This window comes from Pantherophis guttatus, chromosome 1, assembly GCF_059756535.1.
Source record: "Pantherophis guttatus breed Tessera chromosome 1, ASM5975653v1, whole genome shotgun sequence".
Lineage (NCBI taxonomy): Eukaryota > Metazoa > Chordata > Lepidosauria > Squamata > Colubridae > Pantherophis > Pantherophis guttatus.
Genome location: NC_142063.1, coordinates 87,564,303 through 87,580,375, shown reverse-complemented (window position 1 = coordinate 87,580,375; position 16,073 = coordinate 87,564,303). Strand labels below are relative to the sequence as shown.

The 16,073-nt window shown below is 37.3% G+C and overlaps 1 protein-coding gene across 9 annotated transcripts in view; it reads right to left on the bottom strand.

Moving 5' to 3' along the window:
* Positions 1-16,073, bottom strand: part of NAV2 (neuron navigator 2) — a 604,864-nt gene that overhangs the window by 163,506 nt on the left and 425,285 nt on the right. The window lies entirely within an intron of this gene.

Sequence of the window (16,073 nt, the reverse complement as noted above, 5' to 3'; positions counted from 1 at the left end):
AAATCTAAATCCTTAGTCCTTTTTTTAAAAAAATTAGTGCCTTAGATCAATGCCGACTCCTGGACAAGCCCTTGCAGTTTTCTTGGCAAGATTTCCAGAAGTGATTTGCCACTGCTTCCTTCCTAGGGCTGAGAGAGAATGACTAAGGTCATCCAGCTGGCTTCATGCCTATTGCCCAAAACAGGACTAGAACTCACTGCTTCTAGCCTCGTGCCTTAATCACTGCACGAACTGGCTCTCTTAGTCCTATAATATTTGTAAACATTTCCCAGTTACCTCACCACATTATACCTTTTATTATAAGTAGAGTGTTAATTATTTAAAACAGAAAAGGGTGTTCTGTTATTTTTGTGGAAAACTCATGGGGATAGAGTTGCATAAAGAATAGTGAAGGCAATGGTTCAATGGAGGAGGGCATTCATTTTTGGCTTCTACTTCTCGTTCACCTAAATCACAAATTGCAGAAATAGTAGTAATTTCTAGATGCTTGATGTGACTGATTGTACAGAATTTTTGAAATTAGACTAAAGTTTATGGGCAACTGGATAAGAGTTATATACAGCCCTTGGGGCATTAATTGCCTAACCCTGCCTCCAATAAAACAACTTGTGAGTTGTATATGGGAAACTGATGGATCTAACTATAGATGGAATCCACAAAATGGACCTATCCCTTCTTTGCCTTAGTTCCAAGCATGAATATAGGAAACCTTCAGATTTGGAGGCTGCAGAGATGTCAAGTGAAACCTAGTAACACATTGCCCTTAATGTTTAATCCTTGTTATGGATAGATTGTAAAAACTTTATAGAGATAAAGCATTCTCCTCAGTTCCCAATCTGGAGCTCTTGGGTGATCCCTAGAACCTTGTGTTAGGATTTTACCATGAACCTGCCTTATGAATGAATAAATGCCGATCATTACTTCAGCTGCTTTTTCAGGTCATTGGCTTTGGTCCTAGTTCAGTGATATACCTTCAAACATTTCATTTTGAGAGAAAAAAAAGTTCCATGCACTGTCTCACATTGTCTCATTTTGCAATGCGTTAAATTAATTCCCACCTGTCATCTTCCCTGAGGCGGTTTTGTTTCTTCAAGAATGTTTGCCAACTTTACTCGACAACAAGTCAGACATGTTCAAATTCAAAATATGGTTAGGCTAAATGACTACTTTCTCTCCTCTTTTCAAAGCAACAGCTCGGCTTGGAATTTATTTAATTCCCAGTGTTTCTGTTACAGATTCGCTGGTGGTCCTGTTTGAATGCCAATGCATATTGCCCCACATTTAGCTTGAATTTCATCAGCTCCTGTAATATCTCGACTGCAAATTCAAACCTAGCCACTCACAATGAAACTATGTCAATAGTTTAAATTGTTCTGTGAAATGTTTGTGTAAGAAGAACTGGAGAAAACGCATATAATTTCCCATCATTTGTCAAATTAAACCTAAACACAGGCTGCTTCCTTATGGTTACCACTAGCTGTAGATATTTGTCAGAAATAAAGAAAATTACTTCTAGAAGATAATTCTAACTAACTTTAGTCATTGGGAAGAGCCAAAAATGAGTTTATAAACACGAGGGGATGGGATGGGACAAGTGTGTGTATGGGAAATCTGTGGCCTCCCATATATCAAGTGTTGGGAGACAATCTTTCACTGCCCCTCACACAGAATCACAGTAGGGTGCATGGAATTAGGGATCATGCTATGACCATCATTTGCAATTGTCAGTTAAATGTAGCTGGTCTTTCTGAGAGAAGGCAATGGTTTCTCTCAGACAACATGTGTCTTCTCCTAGAACTATTCCTTTAAAGGTCCCAGAGGTGTAATGAATCACAGAACTACAATTAGTTTGCTTCCCTCCTTGCTAAACAAAGTATTACATGAAAAATGGTGCATCTCCATCCAAGAATAAACAAAGGCCAAGTTGGCCATTTTGGGAATACTCAATTCTATAGATTTGATCGTATAGCAGTGAGAATTAGTGATGCTCCATGTAGCCTGTCAGTGTCTGTGGAGGGTATGTATGTGCCCTGCTCTCTTTCTCACTGGTGACAGAGAACAGGTGCCAAAAGTGTGGGAATCACATGGCCTCAAACCCTTAAGACCTGGCTCTTCCTTTAGGCCCTGGGACAGAAAATTATGTAATTCATTAAAGTATATCAATATGTGACTTTATTGAACTTAGTGCTATTTGTGTGCTTCTAGTGATTTTTATTACATGTTTTATTGTTATTTTTACTGTTAGCCATACAGGGTTGCTTGGCAAATGGACAAGCATGCACATTGAATTGTATTAATTATAAAAAATTTGGTATCGTTATACTAAGTCAATCATCGCACATACAGTAATGAGTTTTGTTCTGAGTTTCTTGAGGTAAGCTCAAAATCAGAATGTTGCATCATTATTTGAGATCAGGTGTGTCCAACCCACGGCCCTTGGGCCACATGCGGCCTTGGATAGCTAGTAATGTTGCTCCACAGGATAATTTAAAAATGGAAAATAATAAAGGATTTTTAATGCATATGAATATTTTATATATATATATATATATATATATATATATATATATATATATATATATATATATATATATATATATATATATATATATATATATATATTATTTTGTTCTTTTAATTCGTAGATTCATATGTATAATACTTTTCTAGTCAGGGTTTTTTCCTACGTAGCTCAAGATGTTTGTATAGCCATAGTGGGGTGATATCTCAAATCACCACTTTCAGGCTTTGTCAGACATTTTAAGTCTCACAACAGACAACACAAAATGTCTGACAAAGCCTGAAAGTGGTGATTTGAGATATCACCCCACTATGGTTATACAAACATCTTGAGCTACGTAGAAAAAAAAACCCTGACTAGAAAATATATATATATATATATATATATATATATATATATATATAACTATATCATATATCTTATATGCAGCTCAGGACAATTCCTCTTTGCTCAATGTGGCCCAGGCAAGCCAAAAGGTTGTGCAACCATGTTTTAGAGCAAAGTTCCCCAACCTTTGTGGGTTGGTGGCCTGGAGGAGGGGGAGGGGGAAAATAGGTGATAGTTTTGTGGGAGGGGCAGGTGTGTGTGTGTGTGTGTGTGTGTGTGTGTGTGCGAACACCCACTGCTCGCACGCGTGGGGCAGCAAGAGCCTGCATGTGCTCACTGGCCGCAGCCCACTATTGGTTGCTGCAATATCCTTGCCGTGATTATAGTATAGGTACATACATTTGCAGAGGTAATTGTCAGTCAACAAAGGATAATCTTATTCTCTAACCCATTTGGCAGGAAAAAGGTGTGAGACAGCTTAAATTAGCAGAGGTGTGAAACTCACTGGTGAACAAAAAGTTTTTGGCAGGCAAAATGGAACAACGGCCCAATCTTGTTTGGGAAATCTGATTAATTGCATATGAGAGAAGCAAAACAAGGGTGTTGAGTTCAATATGATTTACATTTGAAGGTACACATTGCGGAACATTATTGAAGATTCAGTAAAAGGACTATAGCTACTCAAATGAAATAGCCATGCTTGGCTTTGGGTTTACTTCTGCACCATAAATAGTCAGAATGTTCTTCATGGCCTAAGGCTTAAGAACATTTTATACCAATTATTACAGAAGAAATTTCCATTCAAATGAATGGAAAGCACCTCATGAGCAAATATTTGAAACTGAAGCAGGATATTCCTATACGGAACACATACCTGTTGGAAGTGATGGATTTACAGTAGGCTGTAATTTATTTGATGGCATCCTCGGTTAGCCTTCAGTAGTAACACAAAATTAGGATAGTTATAGGTCTATTACAGAAGAGGGATTGCCCATGTTATTGTCCCCACAGCCATTAGGCTAATTGTAAAACTTACTAGGATTCAGTGAGAAGGAAATTGATCAAGTCTCAGGGGATAGTTCAAATTGAGCAAGGAAAGAAATGCATGCATTTAGATTGTTTTGTCAGCTAAAGAGGCAAGTACTTAGCATGAAAGGACCATGTTTCTTGGACTGGACTCATATGGAGACCAACAGTTGTGGTCTATTCTGTTTCATTTGCAGGTTGTGGTGTGGGATAATTGGTTAATCTCAGTTGCCACTTGATTTCAATGCTGGAACAGGGTACTGAAGATTAATCAACAGATCACAAGAAAGTCTATTATCATAGTTAAATTCTTGATCTCTAAGCAAAGGCTTTCCTCTTATACTGATGAGAGTAGGAATAGCTAAATCTAGCTGACAGGCCTCACACAAGGCTTGGATATAAATCTCCAGACTCTTAATTCAGGGATCAGCCTAGTTGGCAGATGTGACTTGTTTAAAAGAGTGTCTTTATAATACAAAAGAATGAGGCTATATGTACATAGATGACCTACCCACCAGTCATATACAGAACCAAAGACCTTACAAAGTCTGTACAGATAGTTCTTGACTTATGACCACAATTGAGCCCAAAATTTCCAAAATTGCTAAGCAGGACAGTTATTAAGTTACTGAGTTTTGGTGCATTTTATGACCTTTGTTGCCACAGTTGTTAAGTGAATCACTGCAGTTGTTAAGTTAGCAACATGGTTGTTAAGTGGATCTGGCTTCCTCATTGACTTTGCTTGTCAGAAGGTCACAAAAACTGATCACATGATATTGATATCTGACTAGGTGGCTCAGTGGCTAAGACTTGTTGATCAGAAAGGTTAGCAGTTCGGTGGTTCAAATCCCTAGTATAGGTCTCTTGCGTGAGCAGGGGGTTGGACTAGATGACCACCGAGGTTCCTTCCAACTCTGTTACTGTTATCTATTTACTGAGATATATGTATGTATATGTATGTATGTACATACATATATACATATACACACAAACACACATATACATATACATATGATCCCGGTATACTGCAACCATCATATACATATATGCATGCATACAATCACATAATTTTGGTACACTGCAACCATCATATACATACATACATACATACATCATATACATACATACATAAATGCAATGAGCATACATACAATCACATAATCCTAGTACACTGCAACCATCATATACATACATACATCATATACATACATACATGCATACATACAATCACATAATCCTGGTACACTGCAACCATCATATACATGCATACATACATACATCATATACATACATACATACATACATACATACATACAATCACATAATCCTGGTACACTGCAACCATCATATACATATATGCATGCATGCATACATATAATCACATAATCCTGGTACACTGCAACTATCATATACATGACCTTCTGACAAGCAAAGTCAATGGGGAAGCCAGATTCCCTTAACAACCACGTTACTAACTTAACAACTGCAGTGATTCACTTAATAACTGTGGCAACAAAGATCAAAAAATTGTGCAAAACTCACTTAATAATTCACTTAATAACTGTCTTACTTAACAGTGGAAATTTTGGGCTCAATTGCGATCATTAAGTCAAGGACTATCTGTACAGACTTTATAATATACACATGCCAGTATGCCAAGCATCCGAATTTTGATCATATGACCACAGGGATGCTGCAAGTCCTAAGTATGAAAAGTGGTCACAAATATTTTTTTTCAGTGCCCTTGTAAGTTTGAATAGTGTTCTCTCCCTCCCTCCCTCCCTCCCTTTGTGTGTGTGTGTGTGTGTGTGTGTGTGTGTGTTTACACATCACTAGACTACTTTTCAGTTTCTGAATTGCTTTTGAGTTGTTTTGCCTACTAAAGAAAGCTTCATGAAAAGGAAATTGAGGAAAATCTCATCATGTAAAAGTAAAGAAACCAATGGTAAAATTCAATGAGTATGATCCTCATATTCCCCCCCCCCTCTCTCTCCACATCACTAGCCTACTTTTCAGTTTCTGAGTTGCTATTGAGTTTTGCCAGCTTCATTGCATCCCATACTAAAGATTTAGTTTTTCAGTCTCCTTTGTGGCCTCTTAGTTAAGAGATGACAGTTGAGAAAATTTCTGTTCCTTGGCAAGTGTCGGTCTGTTGAATAATCATATTCAAATATAATTTTGTTTTGCACTAATATTCTTAAAAGCTCATACCTAGTATGGTAGTCTTCCAATATTTCAGTTGCTAGTGAAACAGCCTCTCTGTGTTTAAATAAGAGGCTGAGGCATGATTCAAATGCCAAGTCTAGCCTATTAAAAGCAACATAAGATTAAACAGCAGATGTACTGCTTGCTGTTGAATCCATTCCGCTAACACCATTGGGCCTCTGGATTTACTGTGCCCTGTGGCACATCCCCAAAAGAAATAAACTTAAGCCTGACTCAGACAAGCAAACTTTGCTCTTAAGACACAGCAAGTTTCATTTAAAAAAAAACACCTGATAAATAATACATAGAACAAATAATTGCATTTTTCAGCAGCTGATCAATTTTTTTTCAGGTGCCTTTCAGCTTTCACCTTTCATTCAATGACAGTAGTTCCAAACTACCCTTCATGTAAGGATGAGGAACCTGATGGCCTAATTACTTGCATCATTCATCATCAAGTATCATCAAGAGCTGTAGTGGCTCAGTGGTTAGAATGCAGTATTGCCAGATAACTTTGCCAACTGCCAGAAGTTCAATGCTGGCTCAAGGCTGACTCAGCCTTTCATCTTTCCGAGGTGGATAAAATGAGGACCCAGATTTCTGGGGGCAAAACAGCCCAGGAAACAGGACCCTTGTCAGTCAACAGGAGTGCTGATTTACCACCAATTTATCAAGTACTTAGGAGGTGAGGATTTGACAGCAGAAGCAAACAACAGCCAATGATTTCATAGCCAGCCATCAACACCCCAATTGACATCTAAAATAGTACCTACAATAGGTACTATATAAATACCATACACAGAACAGTCTGAAGCGTACACTCTGTTAAAGAGAAGTTCCCTGAAAATGGGCTCCAGTACAAGTCCGAAAGCTTGGAAGACAAAACCTCTGTTCCCAGTGACTGACCTAGACTAGATCCTGCAACATTATCCTGGGATATGTATATTTGCTTTCCTTTGTGCAATATGCTGACTTTGTAAACCACTTAGAGAGTATTATAAAATACTATATAAGCGGTATATAAGTCTAAGTGCTATTGCTATTGCTTGCTATCGTTGGCTTGGACTCATTTGTACTTCCACAGCATCTTCAGAGCCATACATAAACATATCTTCTCTTTAATATAGATTCATGTTGCCTTCTCAACAAAATTGAAGTCCCTGAATTGTTCTGTGGCATCTGAATTGTTTAAACTCAGTTCTGATAATTCAAAAAGAAGTGAATGAAAGTAATCAAAATGATCAGAGAAAATATTTTTCAAGTAGGAATCTTGATTGGAATATTATATCAAAACAATCAAGAAAAGTTCCCACTTTAAGGTTTTGGAAAGTTATTTCTGCCTATTTTAAAATACTGTATGGGAAACAGTCCGCTACATTTAAATTATTTTGAATCTACCCAAAAAATGAAATCATACTTTCTACAATCTTTAAAGTCTATTATGCTTTCATGTTTATAGGAGTAAATCTAGGTTGCTATCTTCAGAAGCAAAAATGATGTTCTGAAAATATTCCAGGCTACTTATTTTGCTCATACAAGTGATACCGTGTTTCCCTGAAAATAAGACTCTGTCTTATATTTTTTGGAACCCCGAAATAAGCACTTGGCCTTATTATTTTGGGGAGCGTGGAGCAAGATGGGGCTCCTCTTACCATCTTACCTGATTTCCAGCTCTGTGTTTAAATATTTTCAGGGAGGGCTTATTTTCAGGGGGAGGCTTATTTTAGTGTATGCACTCAAAAGCCTGATTGGACTTATTATTAGGGGATGGTTTATTTTCAGGGAAACAGGATATTTAAAAAAAAAAAAGCTTGCATGATTTCTGCATTTGAAACAATATTTACATTCTACTTTCTAATTTTTAATACCCAAGATTGCTGTTAGAAAGACATTTAAATGAAAATTGTTCATGGTCTAAATAAATTTTAAATATATACCAAAGGTATAAACCACCCCAATCAAAATCTGTAGGCACCCTTTTCAAATATACTGGAGAAATGAACTAAATATAGACAACGGGACTTGAAGTTATACAGAAAAAGTGGGTTTGATTTCTCTTATGTGGATCCAAGCTGAGGGAGATTTTATGTTTAGTGTTTCAGAAAACATATACAAGAGAAAAGGTACATAAAGCATATTCTTTAAACAATATTAACTTGTATGTTGATAAATTAATAGATCTGGCATTTGTCTTCACCACAGTTCTCTCCAAGACTGGTTTCAAAGGAATAATGTTTAGACACAAGTACTGTGTGTAAGCTCCACCAACTCTAATGTTTCCCATTCATTTTTTTTTTCCATTGAATGTGCCAGGTTCCATCCAAATATAATGTTGGCTGGGTAACAATTGCAGCATTTGGATCTTTGTGCAACAAAACCATTGCATTTACATTGGAGGCTTTAAAACTATTGGGGCTTGTTGACTGGAAGATTCCAAGGCTGGAGGTCTCAACACAGCTAAAAGAGATAAACTGGGGAAGGCTGGGGTTTTTGTGTGAGTGTGTGTGATGGTGTCCAATGAAATTCCATAACCACACTTATTCATATACACATGAATGAACACACACAGTTTTGTATAATAAATATTTTTATGAAATGTTTTAAAACAGCTATATTGCAACTCACAGCAAAGTGAAGGGCTACTTAAATCACCCAGAGAGGCTCTTTTAAAGACAGTTGCTCAAATATTTAGAATGTAAGGAAGCCGTCTCCTATTAAGGAAAGTCATTTGGCGCTGTCTCTCTCTCTCTCAATATTTAGGAAGAGAGTAAAAAGGTATCTTCTGCCAAGCTCTTAATTTTTAATTTATTCCAAGGTGTAGTTTAAATTCTGGTTTTTAAATGCACAACACTGTATATAGTTGATTTATTTCTTCATTATTTTAAGCTGCGATTAAAAAGCTATAGGTCTGTGATGGTGAACCAATGGCACACATGCTCAAAGTGGCACGCGAAGCCATGTCCCCCAGCACGCGTGGCCTTGCCTGTTTGTCTTCCGGGTTTCTGGCGCGCATGCGCACGCGATGATCAGCTGTCCTTTGCGTGCACGGCAGTGCCAAAAACTGGTGTGTGCATGTGTGCTGGCCAGCTGATTGTCGGGTGCGCATATGCGCCAGAACCTGGAAGTTTGGCTTTTCCGGAGCGCAATCTCTTCATGCATGCAGCAGTGCCAAAAACTGGCCTGCGCATGTTTGCCAGCCAGCTGATTATTGGGCGTGCATGTACGCTAGAACCCGGAAGTTTGGCTTTTCCAGAGTGTATCCCCGATGAGGGCGCACATACACATGCGACATTTCAGTCTGACCTTTTTGGCACTTGGTGCGGAAAAGGTTCGCCATCACGTATAATGTTGCTTACTCCAAAAGGGCATAATATAATAAGCACAGATATATTATATTCAGAAATATCAAATTAATACTTAAAAGTTTTTTTTAGTGTGAATTACTTTGTAATTTTTGTTACAAAGGGTTTTTTCCCCTCCCCTTTGGCAGTGTTGCAACACCTGACGAAAAAATTTTTGCTCTTCAACTGTTGCTAGCTTTGCTCTCTTTGCCTTCAAAGTAGTAGTCACTGATAATGAATCTGAGCTTTATTTCATAACCTTATTGAATTTTGACAGTTGGGCAAACTGTAGCTAATCCCTTTCAGTTACTGGAAATTTACCACCCCTCACCCTTCCTGCATCATTCAACTAACACACTTGGCTTCAGTGCTACTGAATTTGGCACTGTCAAATATCAAATTTACTGATGATCTGGCAGTTTATCCAAAAAAGGATAGATAAATTAAAGAATAAATTAAAGCATATTAGAGTTTTTGCTGGCAAGTCACATTAATGGATAGAGCACACAAGAGATCTTAGTAAAGCTATCTATCTTTACAATTACCCATTTCTAGCATTTGTTTTAGGAAGAACACATTTATTTATTATGCAATTAAGCCAAAGAGCTTTTCTGGGAAAACGTTAGGAAAAAATGTTAAAATGTTAAAACACAGTGTAAAAACATATATTTTACAGATAATGTATATATTACAATACCAATACAGATGGAGTTGGATGAAATAAAATATTGAAAAAAGATATAATTTCTTAAAGGAAAACACTCCAAATTCAATAGAATGGGATATATCCTTTTGTATACTTTTATGTCATAGTGCGGTATTTTTATGTCTAAAGTATAAAAAAGTCACTTTGTATGGTGTTCTGGCAACTACAAATAGGGGTCATAGGAGAGAAAAATAGATGCAGTCAGAACTAAAACTATTTTTAAAATGACTTAAATTTCATACATATTTGGAAATAAATTTTAATGATTGACAGGAGTCAAACTTACATTTAGGGTTGTATTGCTATCAAACTGTGAGAAAATTCTTTGCACATATTTTTATATTCCAAGTTCTGGTTTTCAGAATATGCATGAATATATTCCGGCCTTCAAAACTGTAAGGTAAAGGTAAAGGTTCCCTTTGCATATATGTGCTAGTCATTCCTGACTCTAGGAGGTGGTGCTCATCTCCGTTTCAAAGCCGAAGAGCCAGCACTGTTCAAAGACGTCTGTGTGGTCATGTGGCCGGCATGACTAAATGCCAAAGGCACATGGAGCGCTGGTCCCTATTTTTCTACTTGCATTTTTACGTGCTTTCTAACTGCTAGGTTGGCAGAACAACCTAGAACTGCTGGGACAAGTAAAGGGAGCTCACCCCGTTACGCGGCACTGGGGATTCGAACCGCTGAACTGCCAACCTTTCGATCGACAAGCTCAGTGTTTTAGCCACCGAGCCACCTCTCATATACATGGGTAAAAATTAGTTCTTCCTTGTGGTAGTAGTGAAGAAAGGAAATTGGGAATAAAAATTTTATTTTCATCAAAAATGATTAAGGACTCTTGTATGCATGCTCAAGTGAAATTCAGACTTTTCCCAACTACGTTAAAAAAAAAAAACAACTATAAAATTGAAAGTTACTATGCAACAGAAAGTTAGAAAACAATTAAATACACTACAATGTTTTTGATAACATTGTAGTGTTATCCAGAAATCCATGTAGTATTCTGGTGTTCTCCAGAAATTACTTTGATAAACCATTACTGATGAAAAGGACTTTGTTCATAACTGGGAATTCAGAAACAGTTGTCCAATACATTGCAGAATATCAGATTAGAAAGTTTGCTCTACACACTGACTGATAAAGAATGGAACTATTTCTCCAGGTGTATACTGCCACCTGCAGGATTATTTTCAGGTCCAGATTACAAAGAGAAACATTTTAGACAAAATAATATTTCTCTGTTAAAGACATTACAAGGACATGTAACATCAAAGAAACAATATGATTCTACGGTTAAATTAAAAGAAGGATTGGCACATAACCCAACCAACCATTGCAATTAAACAAGTAAACCACTTTGGATAGAACAAACTTAAAATATTTGATTTCAAAAATGCTATTTATTTGTTAGTTTAGTTCAATGACATGTTTGGATGTGCTATTGAGTTTTCTTCTCATGCTTTGTTTAATTTAGACACTGTGTTTCAAGCGGCACTTTATTTATTTATTCATTTTTATTCATTAAATTTCTACACTTCCCATCTTACCTAAGTGACTCTGGATGGTTTATCACAAAATTGTCCTGCAACTCAAATTATGAAAGAACAGGGTTTCATGGGAACACACTTCAACTGGAATTAGAGCACTCCTATGATTATTTAAATGGTTATATACAGCCAATGAGAAATATGCAATGGGATACAAAATGCAAAGAGTTTTAAAGATAAATATACTCTAAGAGATATAGTACAGAATGATGAATGTAAGGCTTCTGTACTGATAATACACATTTATTTAGACTATACAGAAATGCTTCAAATAATTAAGAAGATTCCAGCATGGCCTTATCTGAGGGCAGAAGTTTCTGATGGCACAGTTTATTCAGAGAAACAGAAAAAAGAGAATGGATACTTTAGATAAGGATGCCTAAGTGGAAGTGACAACTTAGAAGTGAAGCACAATGTTTAATTACACCGAAGCTGACAGGCGGCAGTTCACATTGTAAACTTGAATGCCTCATCATTTTCTTTATAAACCCAAGTGCCCAAGATGACATTGAAACTATGTTTAGTTAAAGGCAAACAAACAAGAACGCTCCTTAACACGTAAAAAATGTTCAACAGTTCACATCAAAAGCACAATATTTAGACTGTCCATTATTATTACAAAATCATCAATTATAGTGACAATGAATAGAACATTAGAAACTAAGGAAGGCTACACAATATGATAACTGGTAAATTAAGTAAATCAGTGTTTTTGATTTTTACAGTACTCACTTGAACAGTGAGCAGTGATGTTTATATAAGGGATAAATGTATAGTCCACATTGAGAAGTAGGGATCAATGTATAGATCACACTGAGAACTAGCAACATTTTATTTCTAGCAAGATTTCAAGTACTAGAGATTTCAAGTTTTTCAACTGCCACTGGGCCATTTTTTGATAGGTTGTTTTAATGCTTAAAATGCTTCATAAGTTAAGATTTCAGCTTTTTTTTTAAGGCAGTAGTCAAGTTATGGATCCTCTGTAGAGTCCCATCCAATCCACAGAGTTCCTGATCCAGGTACATAACCTTTTGTTAGATTATGTGAGAAGCTGGGAAGTTATAAATATAGATTTGTAAGAAACACATCCATTTTCAATCCCATCGCTGAAATTAAGGAGAAATTTCCTAACAGTGAGAACAATTAACCAGTGGAACAGCTTGATTTTAGAAGTTGTGGGTCATCACTGGAGGTTTTTAAAAAGAGACTGGGCAGCCATTTGTCTAAAATGGTATAGGGACTCCTGCTTGAGCAAGGGGTTGGAGACCTCCAAGATCCCTTCCAGCTCTATTCTGATTATGATTCTTATATCAATCCCTGCTCATAGTCACTCACATCCAAATCACCTTCCGTCTTGATTAGCTCTACATGGGGCTGCACTTGAAATGTATCCAGAAGCTTCAATTGGTTCAAAATGCAGAAGCCTGTATGGTTTTGTGCAGGCCTAGATGTGCATATGTGCCATCTCTCCTGAAGGAGTTCCATTGGCTGCCAATTTGCTTCTGGGTCCAATTCAAGGTGCTGAGTGTCATCTTTAAAGCCCTACATGGCTTGGGACCGCAATATCTGAAAGACCATCTTTTCCCAATCACATTTACTCATCAGAGCAGGGAGGCAGGGAACGCTACAAGGCCCTTCCCCTAAGGAGGTACATCTAGCAGGACCAAGAAGAAGGGCCTTCTCCATGGTGGCTCCCTCCCTATGAAACATTATCCCTGTGGCAGGGGTGAAATCCAGCAGATTCTGACAAGTTCTGGAGAACCAATAGCAGAAATTTTGAGCAGTTCAGAGAACCAGCAAATACCACCTTCTGGCTGGCCCCAGAGTGGGTTGGGAATGGAGATTTTGCAATATCCTTCCACCAGAAATGGGGAGGGAATGGGGATTTTGCAGTATCTTTCCCCTGGAGAAGGGTGGGAATGGAGATTTTGCAATATCCTTCCTCCAGGAGTGGGGAGAGAATGGGGATCTTGCAATATCCTTCCCCTGGAGTGAGGTGTGAATGGAGATTTTGCAGTATCCTTCCCCTGCCACCCCCACCAAGCCACACCACGCCATCCAAGCCCTGCCCACAGAATCGGTAGTAAAAAAAAATTGGATTTCACCACTGCCCTGTAGTGATAAGATTAGCTCCCACTTGGACAGTCTTTCTCAAGGCCCTGAAAAACTGGTTTTGTCAATGGGCCTGGGTAACACAGAATGGGATAGAGCCCGTCAAGTGACTTATTTGATTGACTGATTATTGTGAACAGGAGTTTGGGAGGTTATTGCTTTATATTGTTTTTTATATTGGGTTTTTATATTTGTAAGTTGCCTGAAGTCATTGAGAGTGAGCTGGGCAGCCATATAAATAAATAAATAAAAAGTACGTGTTCATTTTTATGCATGATTTTGGATCATAATTTGGATATTTCTGAAAATCATATGTTATCACATTGCATTTTTTAATGAATTTTAATTTTGTATTTTAATTTGCTTTATTGTGTCAATCACAATATTGCTTTGTGCAATAAATGCATTAAATAAATATATACTTTATACCCTTTGAAACTAGCATTATATTAAAATGTATAAAACACCAAATCGTATTTTACAGCCTTTTAACTCAAATAAAAGGACATTTTCAGTAAGCTTAATTCAACAGAGCACCTTTTAAGAATATATATAAAATCTGCATTCATAATGAGTTCTTCATTTTTATGTAACAATAGAACACAACAGCACATTTACAGCTATCAACCCTGTACTCAATGGTCCTTGAAATTAAATTTAAATCACGTGCATTCAACATCCCTTCATCCTCTCCATGGAAAATAGGGAGTAGAAGTCAACAGGCTAATTTATTATACAAAAACACCGGAGATGCACTTGAGATGTTTACTTTCGCTGCTGCTCTTAATTAAGGATATGCTACTTCAAAGGAACCGATTTTCTGCTGCTACTTCCCTGGACTGATAGCGTTTTCCAAACAACAAAACAAAACTATATGGATGGTAGTGAGAAAAGTTATAGACTAACAAGGAATCTGCTTCAGTTATGTTGAACTGCAGCTAGCTGGTTTCAAATAGAAAAATTTATATGCAATGCATACCATTTCAATCTTCACTTTTACTTTATTTTCTAGTGACAAAATAGAGTGCACGGGTAAAGCTAAATTTAGAATTAGCAGGACTAATGGGAATGATTTCTTTTTAATCCTTTTAATGGATCTCTTAAGAACTAACATAAAGAAGGTTGGCTTTTCTGTTCATCTGATCGTAGCAAGTAGGCATTAATTTTAGATGCAAGTAATTATTCTCAGTAGGCGCCCCTTTTTTGTTGACAAAACACTTCTGAAATAAGTGAATGAAACTGCATGTTTTTCTCTTCAGACCATAGATGAATGTTTCGGAATGTCCAGTTGTATTGAAAAACTTTCTAGCTAAAGGCCTGAAGAATTAGTACAAAATGGATTAGACAGAGCAAAACTCTATCCCAGGGGTTCTCAACCTGTGGTCCGCGGACATCTGGGGGGGAGGGGGAAGAGCGTGATGTCATCACAGGGGGTCCATGAAGGCTTGAAAAAATGTTATGATTTAAATCTTGAGTTAAGTCTTGGGGGTCCAGCCACAAAAGGTATTTAAAGGGGGTCCGTGCTGAAGAAAAGGTTGAGAACCACTGGTCTATCATGTTGTGTAAGGCAATTTCCTATCATCTTATATATATATATTCAACTGTTGAATACCTCTCACTCCCCCTCACCAGAACATGGTCTCAAAACACACAATTATTGTTTCAGACTTTTGTTTTGAATTCAAGGGGCTATGATAATGTTGAGGGGAGAAGAATGCATCATGGAAGGCTGGAACTGAATAGCTCTTAAAATGGGCACAAAGCAGGTGTTAGCCTTCATGTGACAGTTGGAACAATTAATCAGTGGAACAACTTGCCTCCAGAAGTTGTGAATGCTCCAACACTGTTAAGTTTTTAAGAAGAGACCGGACAACCATTTGTCTGAAATGGTATAGGGTTTCCTGCCAGAGCTGGAGGTTGGACAAGAAGGCCTCCAAGGTCCCTTCCAACTATTCCATTCCATTCCATTCCAAAGTGGGAAAGGGCAAAAAATCAGGGAGAAGCAATTTGATGTCATTCTTCACTACAATGTTTTTATTCTTCATACAGGTAGTCCTCAACAGTTCATTTAGTGACTAGTTTCAATTGCACATAAAGTGACTTAGGACCGTTTTTCACACTTACAACTGTCGCAGCATCCTCATGATCACGTGATCAAAATTCAGATGCTTGGCAACTGACTTATATTTATGACAGTTACAGTGTCCTGGGGTCATGGGATCATCTTTTGTGACTTTCTGACAAGCAAAGTCAATAAGGAAGCCAGATTCATTTCACAACTGTTTTAC